This window comes from Carassius carassius, chromosome 49 (genome assembly GCF_963082965.1).
Source record: "Carassius carassius chromosome 49, fCarCar2.1, whole genome shotgun sequence".
Taxonomy (NCBI): Eukaryota; Metazoa; Chordata; class Actinopteri; order Cypriniformes; family Cyprinidae; genus Carassius; species Carassius carassius.
The window spans coordinates 19728396-19751874 of NC_081803.1; the positions used below are offsets into that span (position 1 = coordinate 19728396).

The following is a 23479-nucleotide window of genomic DNA, read 5'->3' on the forward strand; positions in this document are numbered from 1 at the left end:
CCTAGTTATTTTTTAAAAGATGAGGTTCTAGTCAGAATTCTGGCAGCAGTGTTCTGGATGAGCTGCAGCTGTCTAATGGTCTTCTTGTGAAGGTCGGTGAGGAGACCGATAAAGGCATGAACAAGTTTCTCCAAGTCTTGACTGGAAACAAAACATCTAATTCTTGCAATGTTTTTTAGATGATGGTGTGATTTAGTTACGGCTTTGACATGACTACTGAAAATCACACCAAGATTCCTGACTTGATTTTTAGTTGTTAGACCCCTAGAGTCAAGGTATGCATTCATCTTGAAAACTTCAAATTTTTTTCCAAATGCAATGTTTAACTGAAGAAAGTTATGGGACATCCAACTGTTAATTTCATCAATACAGCGGCAAGGAACCGAAACTCCATCGGTGACAGAATGGAGAAAAAAACCTTGGGAGAAACCAGGCTCAGTTGGGGGGCCAGTTCTCCTCTGACCAGACGAAACCAGTAGTTCAATTCCAGGCTGCAGCAAAGTCAGATTGTGCAGAAGAATCATCTGTTTCCTGTGGTCTTGTCCTGGTGCTCCTCTGAGACAAGGTCTTTACAGGGGATCTGTATCTGGGGCTCTAGTTGTCCTGGTCTCCGCTGTCTTTCAGGGATGTAGAGGTCCTTTCTAGGTGCTGATCCAGCATCTGGTCTGGATACGTACTGGATCCGGGTGACTGCAGTGACCCTCTGATCTGGACACAGACTGGATCTGGTGGCCACGGTGACCTCGGAACAAGAGAGAAACAGACAAATGTTAGCGTAGATGCCATTCTTCTAATGATGTAGCAAGTACATAGGTTGTTATGGGAAGTGTTTCCGGTTCCGGTTTACCTAATTAATGCAGCCTAAAAATCCTTTAACGGATTTGGATAATAAAAGCATATTAGTATCTTATGTGTATGCCAGGTTAAAGAGATGGGTCTTTAATCTAGATTTAAACTGCAAGAGTGTGTCTGCCTCCCGAACAATGTTAGGTAGGTTATTCCAGAGTTTGGGCGCCAAATAGGAAAAGGATCTGCCGCCTGCAGTTGATTTTGATATTCTAGGTATTATCAAATTGCCTGAGTTTTGAGAACGTAGCGGACGTAGAGGATTATAATGTAAAAGGAGCTCATTCAAATACTGAGGTGCTAAACCATTCAGGGCTTTATAAGTAATAAGTAATATTTTAAAATCTATGCGATGCTTGATAGGGAGCCAGTGCAGTGTTGACAGGACCGGGCTAATATGGTCATACTTCCTGGTTCTAGTAAGAACTCTTGCTGCTGCATTTTGGACTAGCTGTAGTTTGTTTACTAAGCGTGCAGAACAACCACCCAATAAAGCATTACAATAATCTAACCTTGAGGTCATAAATGCATGGATTAACATTTCTGCATTTGACATTGAGAGCATAGGCCGTAATTTAGATATATTTTTGAGATGGAAAAATGCAGTTTTACAAATGCTAGAAACGTGGCTTTCTAAGGAAAGATTGCGATCAAGTAGCACACCTAGGTTCCTAACTGATGACGAAGAATTGACAGAGCAACCATCAAGTCTTAGACAGTGTTCTAGGTTATTACAAGCAGAGTTTTTAGGTCCTATAATTAACACCTCTGTTTTTTCAGAATTTAGCAGTAAGAAATTACTCGTCATCCAGTTTTTTATATCGACTATGCAATCCATTAGTTTTTCAAATTGGTGTGTTTCACCGGGCTGCGAAGAAATATAGAGCTGAGTATCATCAGCATAACAGTGAAAGCTAACACCATGTTTCCTGATGATGTCTCCCAAGGGTAACATATAAAGCGTGAAGAGTAGCGGCCCTAGTACTGAGCCTTGAGGTACTCCATACTGCACTTGTGACCGATAGGATACATCTTCATTCACTGCTACGAACTGATGGCGGTCATATAAGTACGATTTAAACCATGCTAATGCACTTCCACTGATGCAACCAAAGTATTCAAGCCTATGCAAAAGAATGTTGTGGTCAATTGTGTCAAACGCAGCACTAAGATCCAATAAAACTCTAAGAAGAGCAGTCTCAGTACTATGATACGGTCTAAATCCTGACTGGAAATCCTCACATATACCATTTTTCTCTAAGAAGGAATATAATTGTGTGGATACCACCTTTTCTAGTATCTTGGACAGAAAAGGGAGATTCGAGATTGGTCTATAATTAACTAGTTCTTTGGGGTCAAGTTGTGGTTTTTTGATGAGAGGCTTAATAACAGCCAGCCAGGTTGCACAATATATTGTGCAACCTTAGTAACATTTCTTTGGCAACCTCTGACAGTCTTTAAAATAGGTCTGCAGCATCAGATATTGATGGTGAGTGGTAAAAGTGGCTCTCCTGTAGTATAGAGCAGGAATCTTTACTGTACTGCAGACCTCCCACAATGTTCAGCATGGCTCAGAGAGCAACCGTTTCAGCTAGAAGTTTGATGATTGTGATCACTGTGTGGTTCCGTTTATGTTAAACACTAATGTTTCTTTGCCTCGGGGTTTATAATTCTCACAGATAACTATTTAGCTAATTTCTCCAAATGCGTGTGATGTTTTGTAGTCATTATAAGCGACGTAGCCTTCACACGCAGTGCTTTTCCACAGCGACTGGGTATGATTGGATGGGAATGCGCCCCCAGAAATTTACGGTTACAGTAATTGTCTGTTTGTCAGCTGTAAAGCGTGTCGGGAATGTCACCGGCAGTGGAAAGGGGAAGGGCATAAAAGCAGACAAATGTGGAGATTGAAAAGTCAAGGTTAGTTATATGTTTCTCTATTCAGCCATGCGTTCAATCCTTTACAAGCGTGCAATTCTTCCCCGCATCCATACAGCCAATGGCGGTGGCCTTTATCTGCTCTGCCCAGAAACACACAGTCTTGTTTAGTCTCTCTCTCTCTCTCTCTCTCTCTCTCTCTCTTATTCTCTTTCTCTCTCACCCATCCTCACCCACCGTCCTCTTTATCTCATGCAAACCCTCCTTTCACAACCACTCTGTTACTCTTTTTCTCTATGGTGGGATCATTGACACCTTTAATGAGTCAGCACACAGTCATAGCACTAAACGGTGATAATGGGATGCTGTGTCAACGGGGGAGATGTGGAAGTGTGTGGGAAGCTCTGCGATAGCATGTTTATCAGTTCGGTCAAACAAACTTATTTGGAGCTTATTTTAAAGCCCTTTCTTATACTATGACCGCCCACTTTCTTTCTTTTTCAAGTTTTTTCAAGTGTGAATCTACAATTTTCATAGTCATGAAAATAAAGAAAACACTTTGAATGAGAAGGTGTGTCCAAACTTTTAGTCTGTACTGTGTATATATATATATATATATTACATTTATGCATTTAGCAGACGCTTTTATCCAAAGCAACTTACAGTGCATTCAGGCTAACATTTTCTATCTAACTTGTGTTCCTGGGAAACGAACACACAACCTTTTTGCGCTGCTAACGCAATGCGATTTATCATAAAAAAGTAATAAATTATATATAACATAATGAACATAAAGAAAGTTCAAAAGAACAGCATTTATTTGAAATCGAAAGCTTTTGTAATGTCATGTTTGATCTATTAAATGCTTTTTTGCTTAATAAAAGTGTTAGCTAATTAAAAAAAAAATTAAATAAAAAATACTGACCCCAAATCTTTGAATGTTAACATGTTTCATCGCTTTGAAATATGTTTATATATATATATATATATATTATTTATATATTTATTATATTTATATATATATATATATATTATTTTTATTTTTTTGCAAAATACTGTAATAAATAAGAAGTTTTGTAGATATTAACTCTATTGCTGAAGTTTCCATGGTACATCGACTTCTTTTGTGGATCATTGTAAATTCTGCAATTAAGCATGATTTTAAAAAGTTTTACATTTCTTTTAAATTTAGGCTTCCATAGGAGTTTAACCTCAGAACTCACGGTAGGCCTGTCTTTAACGATTATACTAAAAAGCTAAAAGTCAGTTTTTATATAAAGAAAATGAGTAGGATTTTTACTTCTGGAGCTCTGCTGGCTTTGAGCAGCATCCTGATAAAGACAAAACTGTCTGGTGGAGGTAAATAAACTCTGCTTTATCAACAGCACAGAACGCTTGGTAACTCTCTCCCGGTTGTTGCAGCAACAGTGTCTAACTGAAAATCCTCCAACTGCTCTCAAGGCTGCAATTATGACAACTGAATGCCTCTATTTTGATTTTGGCATAATCACTCCGAACTGCTTTTGGATTTGATCCAGACATACAATGGGAGGCAGGATAGGAACCATCAAGCATTTGTACACAGTTGACAGGATCTCGGGGTTCTTTCTGATCCAGATTGGTCGGGATCTTCCTCTTGTCAAGCGCTGCTGGTGAATAGTCCATTGTGCCGCATGATTGGCCCTTTTTACCTCTGTTTGAATGTCAAAGGACGCTGCTGAGAGGAATTATATTCCTGGATTTCGACAGACGAAAGGTCTGGAATAGGGCTTGTTACAGAGACGGGGAGCTTCAGCTTGAGGAGCATTGGATGTTTTTAACCATGCTGTCATATTTCACAAAAACCTTTTAGATTATTTATATTGATGCAAATGTGTTGCACAAATTACTGTGCATTTGCTTTCTTATAATAGGAACCCTTTAAAAAGAACAGTGGAGGTACCATGTTATTTATATATTTATTATGGTACTGTGTGAAAAGACTATGTACCATGTCCATAGCATGGAGAAATACCTTGGTATTTTGATAAATAGTGTTATTTTATATTTATGTTTTATGTACTATACATAGAACAATAGTTTGTTTTAGTAACTCTGTGTTTTAGCAACTTTAATTTTAGTCATTTTACTTTAAACTCATTTGTTTAAACTAATTTAGTTGCCAAAACATTGTGTGTGTGTGTGTGTGTGTGTGTGTGTGTGTGTGTGTGTGTGTGTGTGTGTGTGTGTGTGTGTGTGTGTGTGTGTGTGTGTGTGCGTGTGTGTAAAAATGTCTAATTTATATTAGATTTTCTGTTTTATTATTCTATTTTAATTATAGTGAATAACATCTAATTACAAATTATATTTATATAATTCTATCTAATTTTTATAATTCAAATTTAAGTTGTGTATAACATCTAATTACAAAAGTATAATGTAAATGGTAAACAGTATTTTGATTATATTTATTTATTTATTTTATTTATTTATATTTATATATATATATGTGTGTGTGTGTACTTTGAATACAGGATTCACTTGTGGTATGTACAAGATTCTATGAAAACCAAATGCAAGAAACCAGAAAAACAGCAGCTAGAACCGCCCTTTAGAAGTTCAGACTGGTTTGAGACAATAACATTTCTCTCATGGTTGAGCTGCCACCGTTTTTTGCCATTTTTCTCAGCGCTGGCCATTTATTGAATTGCATTTCTTCTGTTAGCGCCGTCACTGTCAGGAAGGCTGTCTGGTCATAATCCGACAGAAGAAGCAGTGTGCGTGGTGACGGAAAGAAGCCGAGTCAAGAAAACAAGATAAAGAAAAGACAGGCAGCTGGAGAGAGACAGCGAGACAGGGAGGAGAGAGAGAGAGAGAGAGAGAGAGAGAGAGAGAGAGAGAGAGAGAGAAACTGAGGTTTAAGTTGGAGACAGCAAGAGGAGGATTCATTTCTCAATCGGCAGCAGTGTTGGACTCTGTGCTCTTAGTAATTGCTGTGCTGTTGGGGCCGCTGAGTTGGATAGCAGCACTATATTGTAAACAGATAGGAAATTAATCCTAATAAACATGCCGCTAAAATTAAAACCATTACATTAAAATACATTTAAAACAGTGTAGTATTTAAATAATTTCAGCAGCGTGCAGATCCTCGTTTATGTCAGACTGTGGCGACAGCAGCGCGGACTTATCGCCCACACCATTTAAAATAACGGGAAAACATCGATTTTATGACATATCGTTTTAACAAGAAAAGATGACATTTTAACAAGAAAAGATGACGTTTCAACGAGAAAATATGTCGTTTTAACAAGAAATGATGTCGTTTTAACGAGAAAATATGTTATTACAAGAAAAGATGTCGTTTAAACGAGAAAAGATGACGTTAAAAAGACATAACATCTCGTTATTACACTCTTAGAAGAAAAGGTTCTATATTGAACCTTAAAAGGTTCTATCAGGCGCTACGTATTTGGAACACCTTAAAAGGTTCTATATAGAAAACTTTTTAAGGGTTCAATCAAAAGAACCCTTTAGGGTTCTTTGTAACCAGGAAAAAGGTTCTATATGGAACCTTTTAGGGGTTCATTCATGATTATTTCTTCTGTCCTTTCCGGAATAAATATTTCATATAATTGACAAACATCAAGACCCTAAAATGTAAAAATGTAATTCACATAAAAAAGTCACCCATGAATACTGAAAAAAGCACACCCAATGTGCATAGAACTAGTCATTTATTTATATTAACAAAAATAATTACTATTACTGAAAGAATGCTACTGTAATTTCAAATATTCAAGGCTTTAAATGTACAAATCAACATTAAAACACCAACCATTTAAAAAATCTCATAAATAATTAAAATAGAGTTTCACCTACATCTACATATTACAAGATAAGTCCATTATAAAATTACATTAATCTATCACTAATAAATAATGCAAATATACAGATTTATCTAAATTCCCATCAGGGTTAGAACAACATCGAGTAGCTCAAACCTACAAATCCATATTAATATAACTCACAATGGAAATATACAGATATAGAAGTACTTCAAATCTACAAATTCATATTAATATCACTCATAAAGAATGTGAATACATAGATTAAAATTTAGATCAACATTTCAGAACATCAAGTACTTCAAATCTACAAATTTACATTAATAACACTCATAAAGAATTGTAATTACAGATTCAAATTCAGATCAGCATTTCAGAATAACATCAAACGCCTCATATTTACAAATTTACATTAGCACTATTCACGAAATATCAAAGTATTATGATTTTGGCTTCTGGAGAGTTTAAACAGGTATTGCTCAACAAAATTCATCATGTGAGTGATGTGCTTGGGGTATTCCACACTGAATATGAAATAAGTAGCAATGAGGCACTCATCCATTTCTGCGCTCACAATGTTGACACCCTCCATATTGATGCTGGCTCTTTTTGCATGGAGGGGGTTTGAAGCTTCATGAAAAACTATAGTCGGAGTTGGCTTTACTGATTCCTGCAAGTTGGAAAAACATAAATTATTTGTGAAATAACTTAGAATCTTGCATACTTTCTTCCGAACAATTAGGGATGTGACTGACCATTTTTTACCACAGTGGTAAGGGCCAATTCACTGGCTAGGTTGCACACGCAACTCACAAACAATCATGACCACAGAAACTTCATGATCAATGCAATATTCATTAATAAAATAACTTGGATAGCATACTGAAAAACTAAAAAGCAACAATGTATCTGTTTTTGATTTAACTAAACTTGCAGCTTGATTATTGAAGAGACATTACACAAACATTATTCACACATGCAGTTTCTCACTTTCTCTCTGTTGTTAATTTAAATAAAAATGCTATTTGTTCAAGCTACTTCATTTCTGTATCTGATTTAAAGCATGCAGAATGCTAGATCTAAAGGCCGGTTGCTAAAAAAAAATGCATCAGTGGTTTTTTGCCTCCACGTCTTTCATTTAAATTGTGCAAATGTTTTTGTGAGAAACTGAGCAGCCTTCTCTCAATTTTAACATATTTTTATTTCTCCTGATATTACAAAACAACTGTCAATAAGAGTAAATCATTCTTCATTAGAACATTATTCTACAAGAGCAAAACCTTTTTATTTAATTTTGTTATCACATTCACAGAGCTACATGCAATCAAGTGATCGTGGCTGTCAATTCTTTAAAACTATGGCATCTCAAATATCTGCTCATCACGATGAACGTCATACAGTTTGGAACTCAAGTTCAGATAATTTTCTGAACCCCCCCCCTCTCCACGCAAGCCCCCACCCCCCCAACACAAAGACATGACATATTAAAACTTACATTGTCCAGACCGAAGAGAAACTTGATGTTTTCTCTGAAAGATGGTAAGATTAGCAGTGCTCCATTCTTCTCCAGATCTGCAATATCTGTTTACACAAAAACAACAAAACAAAACAGGTTATTGGTACACATTATATTTTAGCTGTGATGGTTGTCTCAGTTTACATTGACAGTGTTTTTGGAAACCCTGTAAATTTGAATGTATAACAACATCTAAATAATAACATTATTATTCTGCTTATTTTTTAATTCAATTATTAATATATAAAGACTGAAATATCACTGTAAGTACTTAGTCAAATAAAATATTTATATAATTTATTTTACACTTCACTTTCAAACATTAATCATTAATTAGTATGTGAGCAGAGCAGCATCCAAAATCAAAGTACTTCTGCTAAAATTCTGAAGTATGCTTACAATGGACACTTTACTACTCCATGAGAACACAGGAGAGGATTTATGAATGGCAGTGAAGCAATGCAACTGAGGTTGTAAAAAAATGTAAAAAATGTAATGCAAAATGCCTCAGTTCACATTACTTTAATCTCCAATCTCCGTGTGCAAGTGTTTTGTTTGCATGTATGTCATTGCAGCAGCACATTAAACTTTAATTGTAATTAAACTGACTGGAACTACCTGTGAATCAAACTAATTTAATGCACACCTTTTAGCCAATCAGAATCAGATATTCAGACAAACCATGGTATAAATAGATTTATTAGAGTAACCGTTCAACAAACCAAGCAACTAATGGTAGTGTTAAGGAAAAAAAGATCATACTTTTTGTGTTTGTGTCAATTTGCTGAAGTAAACTGTTCAGAATTTGAAGAGCAGTCTCTAGATTAAGATGAAGGTCCTTCCCAAACCGCATCTTCACTTCATGCAGCAGCTACCAAAAAAAGAAATATAGAAAATAGAAAGAAAAAATCATTAAAACAAATTTGACTGTTTTATTCATACAAAAAAAAAATTAAATGCAGTGGAAATACTAAACTCAAAGGAAACAACACTAAAAACAAATACTCACATGTTGTGGAACCCGGAGAAATGGGAACATGTCGATGACCTCTCATGTTGATTTTGTCATTAAATCAACTCTTTTAAAAAGAGCGGATCTCATTATATTTTTGATATGTTGGTGTAGTCAGGTTGTCTTTTACGTAGTTCAGCATTTATCACAGTAATGTGCTCCTGAAAACTTAATTGATCTTCTCCAATATTTTCCAGGTTTAATATAATCTGAAAAAAGTATTAATAACAAAATTCCTATTGTATATCTACTACAATCTTCTAGCATTACTGGTCAATAACCAAGCAATTTTTAGACATTTTAATGAAGAAGGATAAAACAGACAAACCTGGGACTGGGTGGAAACCGGATTATCAGTACACAGAAGTACTGGAAAGTTCAGACAGTTTATATAAGTAAAAATATTCAGAAGTGACATAGCACAAATAACTGAAAATCAATTATCAGTAGAATTAAAGCATTCATTCACCCCAAAAAAATTATGTCACCATTTACTTGTTTACCTTTGTTGTTCCAAACCCACATGACTTTCATTCATGGATTTCAAGAATAATAAAAAACTTTATTTGGCCGTATGTCTCATACTGCAGATTGTATGGCTGTTCTGTTCTGTAGTACCATTTGAGTGTGCGGTCAAAAACTAGCTTAGAGCACTATCTGCAGTTAAAAACTAAGCTTAGGATCAGAAAACACAAAATTTAACAGTTTGCAACAAGCACAACAAAACTTACCGATGTAAAGCAAATTGTGACACTGTCGCGGTCCAGGCTCTTCGTGTTTTAGTTTAAACACATTGACAACTTAATTACTAATGGGTTTAAAGTTTATAAAAAGTAAATTACTTTAAAAAAAAATTTTTTTTATCTGACTTACCACAACAATATTTCCGTCAGAACATCAATTTAAATCAGCAGATGGGGATCAATCTCTTCTCGACCGTTGGAATTCTAAAACGTGCACTGCACTCGCGAGACAACGCTGCGTGAACATGCTCGCACAAATGCAAACAAATTATTTACTTTGTAAAATTAATGAAAATAATGAGTTTATTACTTCTTTTTTTATGTTTGGTTTTCAACAGATACAAATTTTGATTTGTATCTGTATCAACAGATAGCAAAATTGTTTAGTTGCAGTACGTAATTTCACATAAATTCAAAGAATTAAATGAAACAAGGCTATAAGTAAGGGGCCGTTTACATATCGCGTCCTTTGTGCGCTCAAGTTTGTTATTTCAAATGTAGGCGCACTGTATGCGCCCTCATAATGTAAGTGACGCGCGCTCGTTTTTCCAGGTGCGTCCTCACCGCATTGAGCTAAAAACATCAACTTTTCAAAATGCCGCAAACTTACCGCAGGTCATGAGACAAGAACCAACCAATCGAGGAATCAGCTTCATTCTTTCCCGAGAAAACGTTGAAAGCTCAGCCAATATGAAGGAACAGCTGATCATATGAGTACGGAGTGGGATCGCGAATCATTTGAGTCAGTTCGAGAGTTCAAAGCGGGTTCGCGAATTACTTGAGTCAATTTGGGGATCGCGAATCATTTGAATCAGTTCGGGAGTTCGTAGCGGGTTCGCGAATCATTTGAGTCAGTTTGGGGATCGCGAATCATTTGAGTCAGTTTGGGAGTTAGATACGGGATCACGAATCATTTGAGTCAGTTCGGGAGTTCGTGGAGGGTTCGCGAATCATTTGAGTCAGTTCGGGAGTTCGTAGCGGGTTCGCGAATCATTTGAGTCAGTTCGGGAGTTCAAATCGGGTTCGCGAATCATTTGATTCAGTTTGGGGATCGCGAATCATTTGAATCAGTTCGGGAGTTCGTAGCGGGTTCGCGAATCATTTGAGTCAATTTGGGAGTTCGGAGCGTGAATCATTTGAGTCAGTTCGGGAGTTCAAAGCGGGTTCGAGAATCATTTGAGTCAATTTGGGAGTTCGGAGCGTGAATCATTTGAGTCAGTTCGGGAGTTCGGAGCTGGTTCGTGAGTCATTTGAGTCAGTTTGGAAGTTTGGAGCAGGTTCGCGAATCATTTGAGTCAGTTTGGGGTTCGCGAATCATAGCTGTATATGGATAGGCATTTTTAACTAATTTAGTAGCTAGTTCTAATTACGTTTTCCAAGCGTGTTTAGGTGTGATATGTGAACTTGTATTTTTTGTTTTAATGATGTGCCTTTTAACAGTATCAAGTATATTCAAAAACTAAACAAATCGTGCCTAAAAAGTGCACGCATCTAGGCTAATGTAAAGTTTACAGTAAACTAAGTAAACAGAGGATTGAAGAACACTTCAATTCTTCAGACCCCCGGCGTAAGTGGCAAGGCATACAATCTATCACAGATTACAAACCACCTAACTCTGTTCCCCCCTCCAGCTCTGCCTCCCTCCCAGATAGCTCAATCACTTTTATGCTCGTTTTGATCAAAATAATAAGGAGATCTCACTCAAAGCTGAGCATCAACCCAGTGAACTGCCTCTCACACTCTCCACATCAGATATTTACTCCACTCTGCGTAAAGTGAATGGACGGAAAGCAGCTGGCCCTGACAGAATACCTGGTCGTGTGCTTAAAGCCTGTGCGGAGCAGCTGGCTGAGGTCTTCACGGACATTTTCAATCTGTCCCTAAGGATGGCTGAAGCGAAACAGTCGTTCCGAAGTTTTGCGAGATCCCGAAGCGCAGATGTGTCGAAACACTGATCCGAAGCGTGATTCGAAACACCCATGTCACGTGACTATGACCAAACGAAGCCTCGAAGTGTTTCACTAATTGTTTCATCAGGTGTGGTCCGCCGAATCAGCGTTTGATTGGAACGGTCGGGAACAGACCACACAATCGCACATCTGTATAAAAGTGAAATAAACGCATTTTGACCTCGTGGGTTTTTGTGAGAGGAGTTTGACTTTGAGATAGCGGATTTTTGGTGATATAGTGTCATAGTGCGATTTGATTAGTTATAGGCAATTTAGACTTACATTTAAATTTACACAACACATTGACTGAGAGGCTAGAGACAGACAGAGTATACATATAGTGACACATTAATAGATACATAGATATAAATATATATAGACAGCTAGATTAATAGATAGATACATATATAGATAGATTACAGATACATATATAAATACATATATTATAGATAGATACATATATAGATAGATTATAGATACATATATAAATACATATAGATAGATACATATATAGATACATAGATTATAGATACATATCTAGATACATAGATCGATTCATATATAGATAGATAGATTTGGATAGATAGATAAAATGGAAGCTCCCCAGAAGAGATGCCGTACATCTGTGGTGTGGGAGCATTTCCATTTAGAAACCCCAAATAAAGTGAGATGTGTGTATTGTGATCGGCAGCTAGCCTACTGCAACAATACATCATCCATGATGCGCCATTTGAGGAGCACTCATCCTGCCATTTTGCAGGGTGCAGAGGATGGCATTCCCCCTGTACCTAGGCCTGCTACTGACACTGCTGGGCCATCTAAGCAAGGTATGCATTGTTTGGGATATAATTATAATTGAAATATAATTACAACCTTTTGGGACACTGTTTATAAAGTTTATAAGTTATATAAAGCACTGATTATAAACACTGGAAGGTTTCCAAATAATGAACCAGTAGGCTATACTTTTAATAGATGTGCACTAATTGAAGCTGTATTTTTCCAATGTATTTGTCTGAAAGTATGTTTTGTCTTCTCTTTTAAAAAAAAGTCAGACAGAGGGAATTGAATGAGGCTCTTATAAACATGGTGGTGAAGGATCTGCAGCCCTTCACCATCGTGGACGATGAGGGATTCAGGGCATTTGTGAACAAGCTTGATCCAAGCTATGTCCTCCCATCCCGGAAGGTGCTTAAAATAATGGTCAGCGAAAAGTACAACAAAGCCAAGGAGAAGACAATGGAGGACCTACAAAAGGCCGAATTTGTTAGCCTTACAGCTGACATGTGGTCCTCCATTAATATGGATGGATATCTTGGTGTGACTTGCCATTACATAACACCAGAGGCAAAAATGGCAACTGTTGTACTGGGTGTAAGGAGGTTTTACCAAACCCACACAGCCCAGCATCTCATGGAGGCTAAAGCCTTGCTAATGGCTGAGTGGGGAATAACCTCCAAAGTTCAGTGCATGGTGACTGACAATGCATCTAACATGATCCTAAGTGCCCAGCTACTCCACCTTCGCCATGTCCCATGTTTTGCTCATACTTTAAATTTGATTGTGAAAAAGGCACTAGATCAAACCCCAGTCATCAATGAAATACGCCAGAAGGCCAGAAAGATAGTGGGGTTGTTCAGATCCAGCTGCAAAGCAAAGGACAAGCTTGTGGAGATGCAGAGCTTGATGGGAAGACCAACTCTGAAACTGATACAGGAGGTTGACACGAGATGGAACAGCACATTTGACATGCTACAGCGCTTGTATGACCAACGTGAACCAGTGGCTGCTGCACTTTCCAACTTAAACAATGATACTGCTCCCCTGACAAGTATTGATTATGACATTATTGAACAATCATTGTCAATACTGCAACCATTCAAACTCGCAACAACAGAGATGTCAGAGGAAAAGAGAGTGTCTGCTTCAAAGCTTATACCACTGTACAGGATGTTGCAGCACAAGCTTGCACAGAAAAAAGGAAATGCAACGCAGGAATCAACTGTTCAATTAGGTAGGCCACAATGACCATACTACCCATGTGATTGGCCATAACTGTCATATTATTGTCATTATTATAAATATGTGTTTCTCCTGTTTTGGCTCATAGGCTCACATCTGCAAGAAGGTCTGCACTCCAGATGTGGAGGTTATGAGAGTTTTAGAGCCTTGGCACTGGCTACACTGCTGGACCCAAGGTTCAAAAATGTGGCATTTGGAAATGCTGCCAAAGCCCAGGAAGCTGAAAAGCATATCACACTGGAGTGTGCTTCACTGATGCGTTCAAACACAAATCCTGGTGAGCAGTTTCAGTCTGTGTTATGTTATGTAATCTGAATCATGTAATATAATATATCCTTCATATATGCCGTCAGTTTAGGATTTGTTACTAATTGCTGTTTTCATTTTTATTCAGACCCAGAAATGTCAACATCACACCCATCATCATCATCATCACCATCAACATCAACACCAGTAGAAACACAGGACAGTTTATGGGAACTTTTTGATACTCGCATCCATCAAACCAAGATGATACACAATGCTACAGCTGATGCCACAGTGGAAGTGAAAAAATACATCAACGATGCGTATTTGCCCAGAACTCATGATCCACTAACTTACTGGAAAGAGAAAGCAGTAATCTTTCCTCATTTGTATGTCCTTGCAAAAAAATATCTTTGTATGCCAGCAACAAGTGTCCCTTGTGAGAGGATTTTTTCAAAGGCTGGAGAAATTATCTGTAAAAAAAGAAGTAGGCTAAGTCCTTCCACAGCAGATAAATTAATATTTTTGAATAAAAATCTCTAAAAAAGTGAGACATTGTGGCTTGATTTCTTTTATTAATATTCATTTTTCATGACCAAAATAACATTATGCACAGTGAGGAGCCTATAGGTTACAAGCTTCACATATTAGAACATTATAATAATAAAAAAAACAACACATTTTTTTAATGGCTCGTCAAGGTTGTTTCAGATCAACACCTGCAAGTGACCACTAGGTGTCACCGTTGAGACGGGTGTCGGATTGATTCGAAGCCTCGAAACAATATGGCACATTTGGTTCAACTGTTTCATTGGTTCACGAGGCCTCGATTTTGCCATCACACAGACTGTCCCTGGCCCAAAAACGGTCCCCACTTGCTTCAAAACCTCCACCATCGTGCCTGTACCGAAGCACTCCACTGCCTCGGTCCCTAACGACTTCCGTCCTGTTGCACTCTCCCCCATCATTGCCAAGTGCTTTGAGTATGGCTTTGAGGAGTTCAAAGCGGGTTCGCGAATCATTTGAGTCAGTTTGGGGTTCGCGAATCATAGCTGTATATGGATAGGCATTTTAAACTAATTTAGTAGCTAGTTCTAATTACGTTTTCCAAGCGTGTTTAGGTGTGATATGTAAACTCGTATTTTTTGTTTTAATGATGTGCCTTTTAACAGTATCAAGTATATTCAAAACTAAACAAATCGTGCCTAAAAAGTGCACGCATCTAGGCTAATGTAAAGTTACGTGATGACGTCATAGTGCGCGTGTGCATTTTGAGTGCATTCTTTCACTGCATTATTCTGTGTATTCAAATGCATTTATGAATGCATGTGAATGATCACAAAATTCGAGATATGGGGGTTAGAAAATGTATATGTATATGTAAATGTATATCAATATCACACGAAGAGTGTCATTTCAGTTTTTCTCCAAAAATCAGCATGATTAAAATGTGATATTAAGTGACTACAAACAATAATTTAATTACAAATACAAAATGTTGCAGAATAATGTAATATATGAATTAATAATAGCCTAAAGAACCTTTGTGCCAAAAGGGTTCTTTCTTGTCATTATAGAACCTTTTTAGCATAAAAGGTTTTTTGAGTTGAGTAAAGAACCCTATGGTTCTATATAGAACCCTAATGAACCCTTTTTTCTAAGAGTGTGTTGTCATAACGTTCACCTTGGAGATTGAAAATGTTTCTTTTTTGAGACCCCAGGAGCCCAAATTCTGGTTTATCTGATTATTTGTTAACAACACAGACGGTTGGTCTGGGAACGCCCCCCGGGAACGCCCCGTCACGTGATGTGAATTTAGCCCGTGGGAGAAAACGTACTCGGTTACTAACGTAACCTCGGTTCCCTGAGATGAGGGAACGAGTACTGCGTAAGCTAGCTTACGCTATGGGAAAAGGTCCCCTTTTCTCGAGAATATGAAGCCAAAAATTATCCATAATTTTTAAATAATGTAAAACGCAGTGCTGCAGCACAGCAGACCCAAGTGAAGCGGCTCGCGCACTTATTGGCTGTGTTGCGGCAACTGCAGCAACCTATGGTGAGGCGGCGGAGAGTAACGAACCAATGGGGGCGCTTCGCGCCCATTGGACGTCAGAGCGCGCCAAAATAGGCGTGGCTGGAACTATATAAGCCACCGCTTCACCATAGGGATCAGGTTTTAAATCGACTGAAGCGATCACCCGGTCCGAGCACATAGCACGGCAGGTTACGCAGTACTCGTTCCCTCATCTCAGGGAACCGAGGTTACGTTAGTAACCGAGTACGTTCCCTTTCGAGAGTACTCTTGTACTGCGTAAGCTAGCTTACGCTATGGGAACACAATGTAAAACGCCGTGCGTGCTCGGGAACTTCGACCTGTCACAGCCCGAGGCGAGAGCTCGGGGCTTTATAGCAGGAGAAATCCCAGTCCCAACAGCCAACCTTAGTGAGCTTTATATAGGGAACGAAAAAAGGGGGACATGATAAGGCTTAGCACGTCTATATAGAAAGTACCCTGGCCTGCAGGGCAGGGACTTGCAGATTATAGAATCTAATAAATGTGGACGGAGAGGCCCAGCCTGCCGCCGCACAGATATCATCCAGTGGTATCCCGCAGGACCACGCCCATGACGAGGCCATACCTCGGGTGGAATGGGCTCTGATGCCGAACGGGCAGTGAAGGCCCTTAGATTTGTAAGCCAGCGAGATAGTGTCTACTATCCATCGCGATAGGCTTTGCTTCGTGGTGGCGAGACCTCGGGTGCGCCCACCAAAGCATATGAAGAGCTTGTCCGACCTCCTGAATAAGGCGGAGCGCGCAATATAGGTCTTAAGAGCCCTGACGGGGCAGATGAAGCTCGCGTTGCTTTCGTCGCTTTGCGAGGAAAGGGCTGACAGCGAGATGACCTGCGCTCTGAACGGTGTTGAGAGCACCTTGGGGACATAGCCGTGTCTTGGTCTGAGAATGACTCTGGAGTCATTAGGCCCAAACTCGAGACAGTCAGCGCTTACAGATAGCGCATGTAAATCACCCACTCGCTTGACTGAGGCCAGAGCCAGTAGAAAAGCGGTTTTGAACGAAAGAAGCTTCATATCGACAGACTGAAGCGGTTCAAAAGGGGGGCCCTTTAAGGCCTCTAGGACCATAGACAGGTCCCAGGAAGGGATTGAAGGGGGTCGGGGAGGGTTCATCCGACGAGCTCCCTTAAGGAAACGAATGACCAGTTCGTTTTTTCCCAGTGATAGGCCGGCCACCGGAGCATGAGAAGCTGCAATGGCTGCCACATACACTTTGAGCGTAGACGGGGATCTGCCCGCATCTAAACGCTCCTGTAGGAAGGAGAGTATCTCCGTCACGTCACATAAGTGAGGGTCTAGGTTCCGTGTCCCGCACCAGGTGGAGAACACTGACCATTTCTGCGCGTATAGGCGCCTGGTTGAGGGCGCTCTGGCTTCCGTAATGGTCTTTAACACTCCCTCAGGGAGGTTCCCGGGTACCCGTTGAGGGGCCATACATGAAGGGCCCAAAGTTCAGGGTGGGGATGCCAGAGCGTGCCCTTCAGCTGCGTGAGGAGATCTTTCCGCAGCGGTATTGGCCATGGGGCTGTACTGGACAGCTGCATCAGCTCGGAGAACCAAGGTTGTCCAGAGTGGGGCTACTAGCAGCATAGCACCTCTGCTCTTCCTGACCCGATCGATGACCTGCGGTAGCATCGCGACCGGTGGGAAGGCATAAAGCGGGCGTCTGGGCCAATCGAGGGCCAGCGCGTCCCTGCTCTTTGAAAAATATATTGGGCAATGAGCGTTGTCTTCTGAGGCGAAGAGGTCGACCTCTGCCCTGCCGAAGATGCTCCACATCAACTGAACCGTCTGTGGGTGAAGAGACCACTCCCCAGGGGGAACATTCGCCCTGGAAAGCATGTCCGGGCCCCGGTTCAGGATGCCAGGTACATGCGCTGCCTTTAGCGAGCGCAGATTGTAATGTGCCCATGTCAGAAGACGCTCGGTCAGGGTGTGCAAGGTTTCTGACCTGACACCACCCTGGCGATTTATGTAGGCCACCACTGACATGCTGTCTGATCTGACCAGAACGTGGTGGCCCTTTAAAAATGGGAGGAAAGCTTTCAGGGATAGTTCGACCGCTATCATCTCCAGACAGTTTATGTGTAACAGTCGCTCCGGGCTCGACCAGAGGCCGGAGGCAGACCTGCCCTCGTACAGGGCGCCCCAACCGAGGTTGGATGCATCTGTCGAGACTACTTTCCATTTCGAGACAGCGCCCGTGCTTACGCCTAACTGATACCAGTTGGCTATTTTCCAAGGGGCCAGAGCTGTGATGCAGCCGTGGGTCACCCTGATGCACGCGCGGCCGGAAATCCAGGCGCGCGCTGGAACACGGTCTCTCAGCCAGCGCTGTAGTGGGCGCATGCGCAGCAGGCCCAGTTTGAGAACCGCAGAGGCTGATGCCATCAGACCTAGCATTTCCTGAAATCGTTTGAGCGGGTAAAGAGACCCGGCTTTGAACGACACGGCTAAATGCTGAATAGTGAGAGCGCGCTGTGACGTCAGACGCGCTGTACATGTCACAGAGTCTATGTCTATCCCCAAAAAGGAAATCCTCTGGCTGGGAGACAGAGCGCTCTTGACAGTGTTGATCGTGCGCGCGAGCCGCTTCGCTTGGGTCTGCTGTGCTGCAGCACTGCGTTTTACATTATTTAAAAATTAAGGATAATTTTTGGCTTCATATTCTCGAGAAAAGGGGACCTTTTCCCATAGCGTAAGCTAGCTTACGCAGTACGAGAGTACTCTCGAAAGGGAACATTGCCTTGGCGCCGATTGAAATACACGGGACAATCATGCCGAAGAGTTGCTGTGTCGTTTTCTGTACCTCAGATAAACTAACAAATTATGAATTTAAGTTCTACATCCTTCCTAATAAACATACAGAGCCGGAAAGGATGACAAAATGGCTACAAGCAATAAGTTGTGAGGATGATCAAGGGAAGTTGTGGAATCCCAAGACTAAGCGTGTGTATGTGTGCAGTCGGCATTTCATCACAGGCAGGTTATATTAACATCGTGTTCATTATTAATGTTATCAAAACTGTGTAAGGTTGTTTCAGAAACTGGCATGCATATATAATTAGCCTTATCATTCTACCTGAAGCAAAACTATGTAACGTTAGCCTAGTGTCGAACATAAACCCACTTTAAAAAGCGTGTGGACACGTAACAACTTAGTTTTGTGTCAGAACTTTTACACTTTCATTCATAAATTCACCCCATCTGTGTTTGCGAAACAATTGAATCGCGGAATCCAGTCAAAAATTGCTGTATAAAAGCAGAACGTCGCGGAATTTGGCTATTTTTGAATGAATAAATCTACATTAGGGCTGTAAAATGAATAAAATATCGATATGGACTAGTGTATATGAATATTAAAGTTAAAAGAGACTACAATTGTTCTACATGTCTCTGGGAATGAGCGCTCAATATGTGCATTTTTGTCATTCAAATACCCACGATGTTCGCAGTGTTTTCCCCCACGCCGACTCCGCCCTCGCCACGCCCCCAGCTATGACAAGATGCCGACTGTATGTATACTTTTCGTACCTTAAAATCAGTAAATGTTATGAAATTAGAGAACTAAGCCAATAGTATCATTTATCATTTGAGTCAGTTCGGGAGTTCAAAGCGGGTTCGCGAATCATTTGAGTCAGTTTGGGGATATATATATATATATTTACATTTACATTACATTTATTCATTTAGCAGACGCTTTTATCCAAAGCGACTTACAGATGAGGACAGTGGAAGCAATCAAAAACAACAAAAAGAGCAATGATATAAGTGCTATAACAAGTCTCAGTTAGGTTAACACAGTACACGTAGCATGGGATTTTAAATGATATAATATAAAGAAAACAGATAGAATAAAAAAAAGAATAGAGCAAGCTAGTGTTAGAGGTCTTTACACATACACACACACACACACATACAATTGCATAATTAATGAAAAGAAAATAGAATACAAAAAGATTAGAAAGGTAGTTAGATTTTTTCTTTTAAGAATATAATTAGAATAGTGAGTGTTAAAGTTAGAGGGTCAAATAAAGATGGAAGAGATGTGTTTTAAGCCGATTCTTGAAGATGGCTAAGGACTCAGCTGTCCGGATTGAGTTGGGGAGGTATATACGTATATATATATATATATATATATATAAATAATACACACACACACACACACACACAATATTCAATTTATCAACTGATAATGTAAAATGTGACAAAATTATAAATTACTTTTTAATATATTTATATCATTAAATCATATATATTTATGGCTATAATGTATATTTATAATAGCCACAAATATATGTGATTTTATTATATAAATTACTGCAAGTAGATAAAAATATTATTTTGTAATATGTATTCACAGATACATTTTCATAATAAATAAATAAATAAATAAATTTTACATTATCATATGCTAAATTAAATACTGCATTTTTAATTTGATATACAGTAATTTGTTTGTGTTTATAGTTAATAAAATATTAAATGTTAATTACATTTACATTTTATGGAAAGATTATATGCAAACTAAATAATAAATAATTACATCATAAATTATACCTTATTGCTTAACTGAATATCACATTTTTTTTATTGTTTTTAATTGATTCGTTTATTATTTTTCATTATAAAATATATACTATATAAACTATTTTTTTAGTTTTTAATTAATAATGTGTTGATATTATTTTTAACGCTTAATTGATTTTTAAAATTGATACATGGAGCGAGTTACGACGTTAATGTCATATCTAGAGAATGCAGACAGAAGAAAGGCAGGCTCAGTGTTGACAAGCTCTTTATGTGTCTGCTTGGTGAAAAAGTTTAACATTTGAAATAGCAGGTTTAAAAAAAGTGTGATTAAAATATTCTCTCTGTGTTTCTGTGAACAATGGTTCCTGTCCTAACCAACTCCAGCCTCGAAGTGTTTAGTGGCACTGGAGTTTCGAGTCAGATGGTGTTTGCTTTATCTGACCCACTTGCTATAAATAAAAGTTAAACAGCGTAGAACAACAATTCAACACGGCGAAAAAGATCCAGTGAACAACAGCGCAAAATTCCTACTCTTTGTCCCTCCCTGTACATTAAATGCTTGACAGAGATAACACAGCGCTCCCGAACGTTATGGAAAGCTTTAGCCTCAAATTGAACCATTAACCATTTTTTGAAGTGAATCGCAATGCACATGTTGTAAAATCCAGTTTCTGTTGTAGTCATTGTATACGAATACAAATCTCTGTAATACTTCAGTTGTTTCTTCTAGACAGTGATTAGATAAGAAGATCAATTGGAAGCTTTGCTGAACTTGAGATTGTTCTTCTAAGTAAAAGATCCTGGTAATCTCCTTGAGAGTTTCACGAGAGATCTCAAACTGCTCTCAAATATGAAAGACTGCCATCAAAAGTACAATATGACACTTTTCTCATTAGGTATTCCTAAAATCAAATGATCTGATTCTAGCTCTGTACTCTTGCTGTATGTCAATAATGCTCTCATTTGTGTCTTTCTACAAAGGAATTTTAAAAGAAACATCTGAGATGTTTGTTTCCTAAATTAAACATTTTCTGTTGAAGCTCTGTTTTAAATATAAGTGTTATACATCTAGTAGTCAACAATCATCTTGTTTGAATCTCTAATGCTGAGTAATAAATTCAGGATTGCTTATACTGAACAGAAGTGCATGTATGCCGGGATCAAATTAACTTTCACTAGAGGACAAAGTGGGTGCTTTCCCCTTGTTTTCACATTCATTACATGTTTTATTGCTCAGACAACGTCCCTGGACAACACTCTATCACTCGCAGAGGGTAATAGCTTTTACTGCCAGTGTAATTTAATTGATCAGGCACTTCCTCTTTCTTCACCTTGAGTAATGGCTGCTGTGGTGAAAAAGCCAACAGAGATCAAAAGTTGTATGCATCTAAATTAGTTTGCTATGGAAAGATATTTAGCATTGGGTATTATATAAAACTGTAAAATTCAATGTTCACATAATTCTTTTTAATATAACAGTTTAGGCATATTAAATTGTAGAAATATGGCTTTTAATTTCACTGTAATCTTATATGGTTATATTTACTAATTTTATCATCAGAATTGGGGAAAAAATCCATTTAATAGAGGCATCGGTATCAGTATTGGTGTCAGTGCTTGCCTTCGTTCGTAGTACAAAAAAGTACAAACATTTTAAATATATTTTCTTTGATCTTTCTACATTAATTTGGTGATTCAGGGTAAATATATATTAATGATTACAAATTAATGTAAAGTGTTAATAACAGATTATTTTGGTTTTTGATTGAAAGCACTAAAATATAATAGATTATTATTATTATATATAATAATATTAAATAGTAATCAAATAATAATATTAATATTAGATACATTAATACATATATAGAGACAGAAGGAGAGCGAAATTAAATGACATTTTTTATTATGATTATTTTATCATAATAGTTAAAATACCAATAGTGTGGAATATTAAATATATCTTAATTGTATGTGGGTTTATTTATTTATTCCAAAATGTATCATTTTCTGTTTATTTCAGAGTTAAAAAAGATAAAACTTCTTTACTGTGTGATCTTACACTTCAGGACACTTACTTTTGGACCCTTTGAACTTACATTTACACAAAGCATAAGCATGACAGTTTGATGACACTTTAACTGTCTAAATGGCTCATTGAATGAGAGGTTGCTGTGTTTCAGTGGACTTGAGCATGAGTTCAGGTGGTGGGTTGGTGAGGAGGAGGTTTAGCTCCGTTTCTTACCGAGACGTTTCTCCGACACGCTTCATTTGCGATCAAGTCCATCCTCACGGTTAAGGACTGTCTGCAAACCTGAATCAGTGGCTGAGAGTTATAATAACTGGCAGTCCTGGCAGTGGTCCACTCACCTTCACAGACCCATAATAGTGCTGTGCAAACTAGATTCCCCTCCCACCTCTTTAACATCGACCCCTCATCAGTGATACAGCTGACATCTGCTCTGAATGAATACAGCAGTGGCAGCCTGTTTAACCGCGCTTTACCACAGCCTTATCACAAATCATGCATATTATCACTTATGTGTTTGGCAACATCCCTTTCCAAATGGAAATGTTATAGCTGAGAGATTGATTTTCACAGCTTATGAGAATTTAACTCATTTTCATTCACTACTTCAGTGCTTCTGAAAAAAAAAATCTGAAGGGTTAACTATGTAATTATGAAGTTATAGTGTAGCTTTATCATTTCCAACTGCTTTTATTATTATGTTGTTTTTATTAATTTGTAGCAATTAATTGGACTATAATTTGTAAATAATACTTATAATTAAATGATAATACATTAAATTAAATTATATTAAATCTATTTTTCTTAA

General features: G+C 38.4%; 1 protein-coding gene across 3 annotated transcripts in view; it reads left to right on the plus strand.

Moving 5' to 3' along the window:
* The window catches only part of LOC132132207 (seizure 6-like protein), a 60667-nt gene that overhangs the window by 22125 nt on the left and 15063 nt on the right, over positions 1-23479 (plus strand). The gene's annotated exons all lie outside the window — the stretch shown is intronic.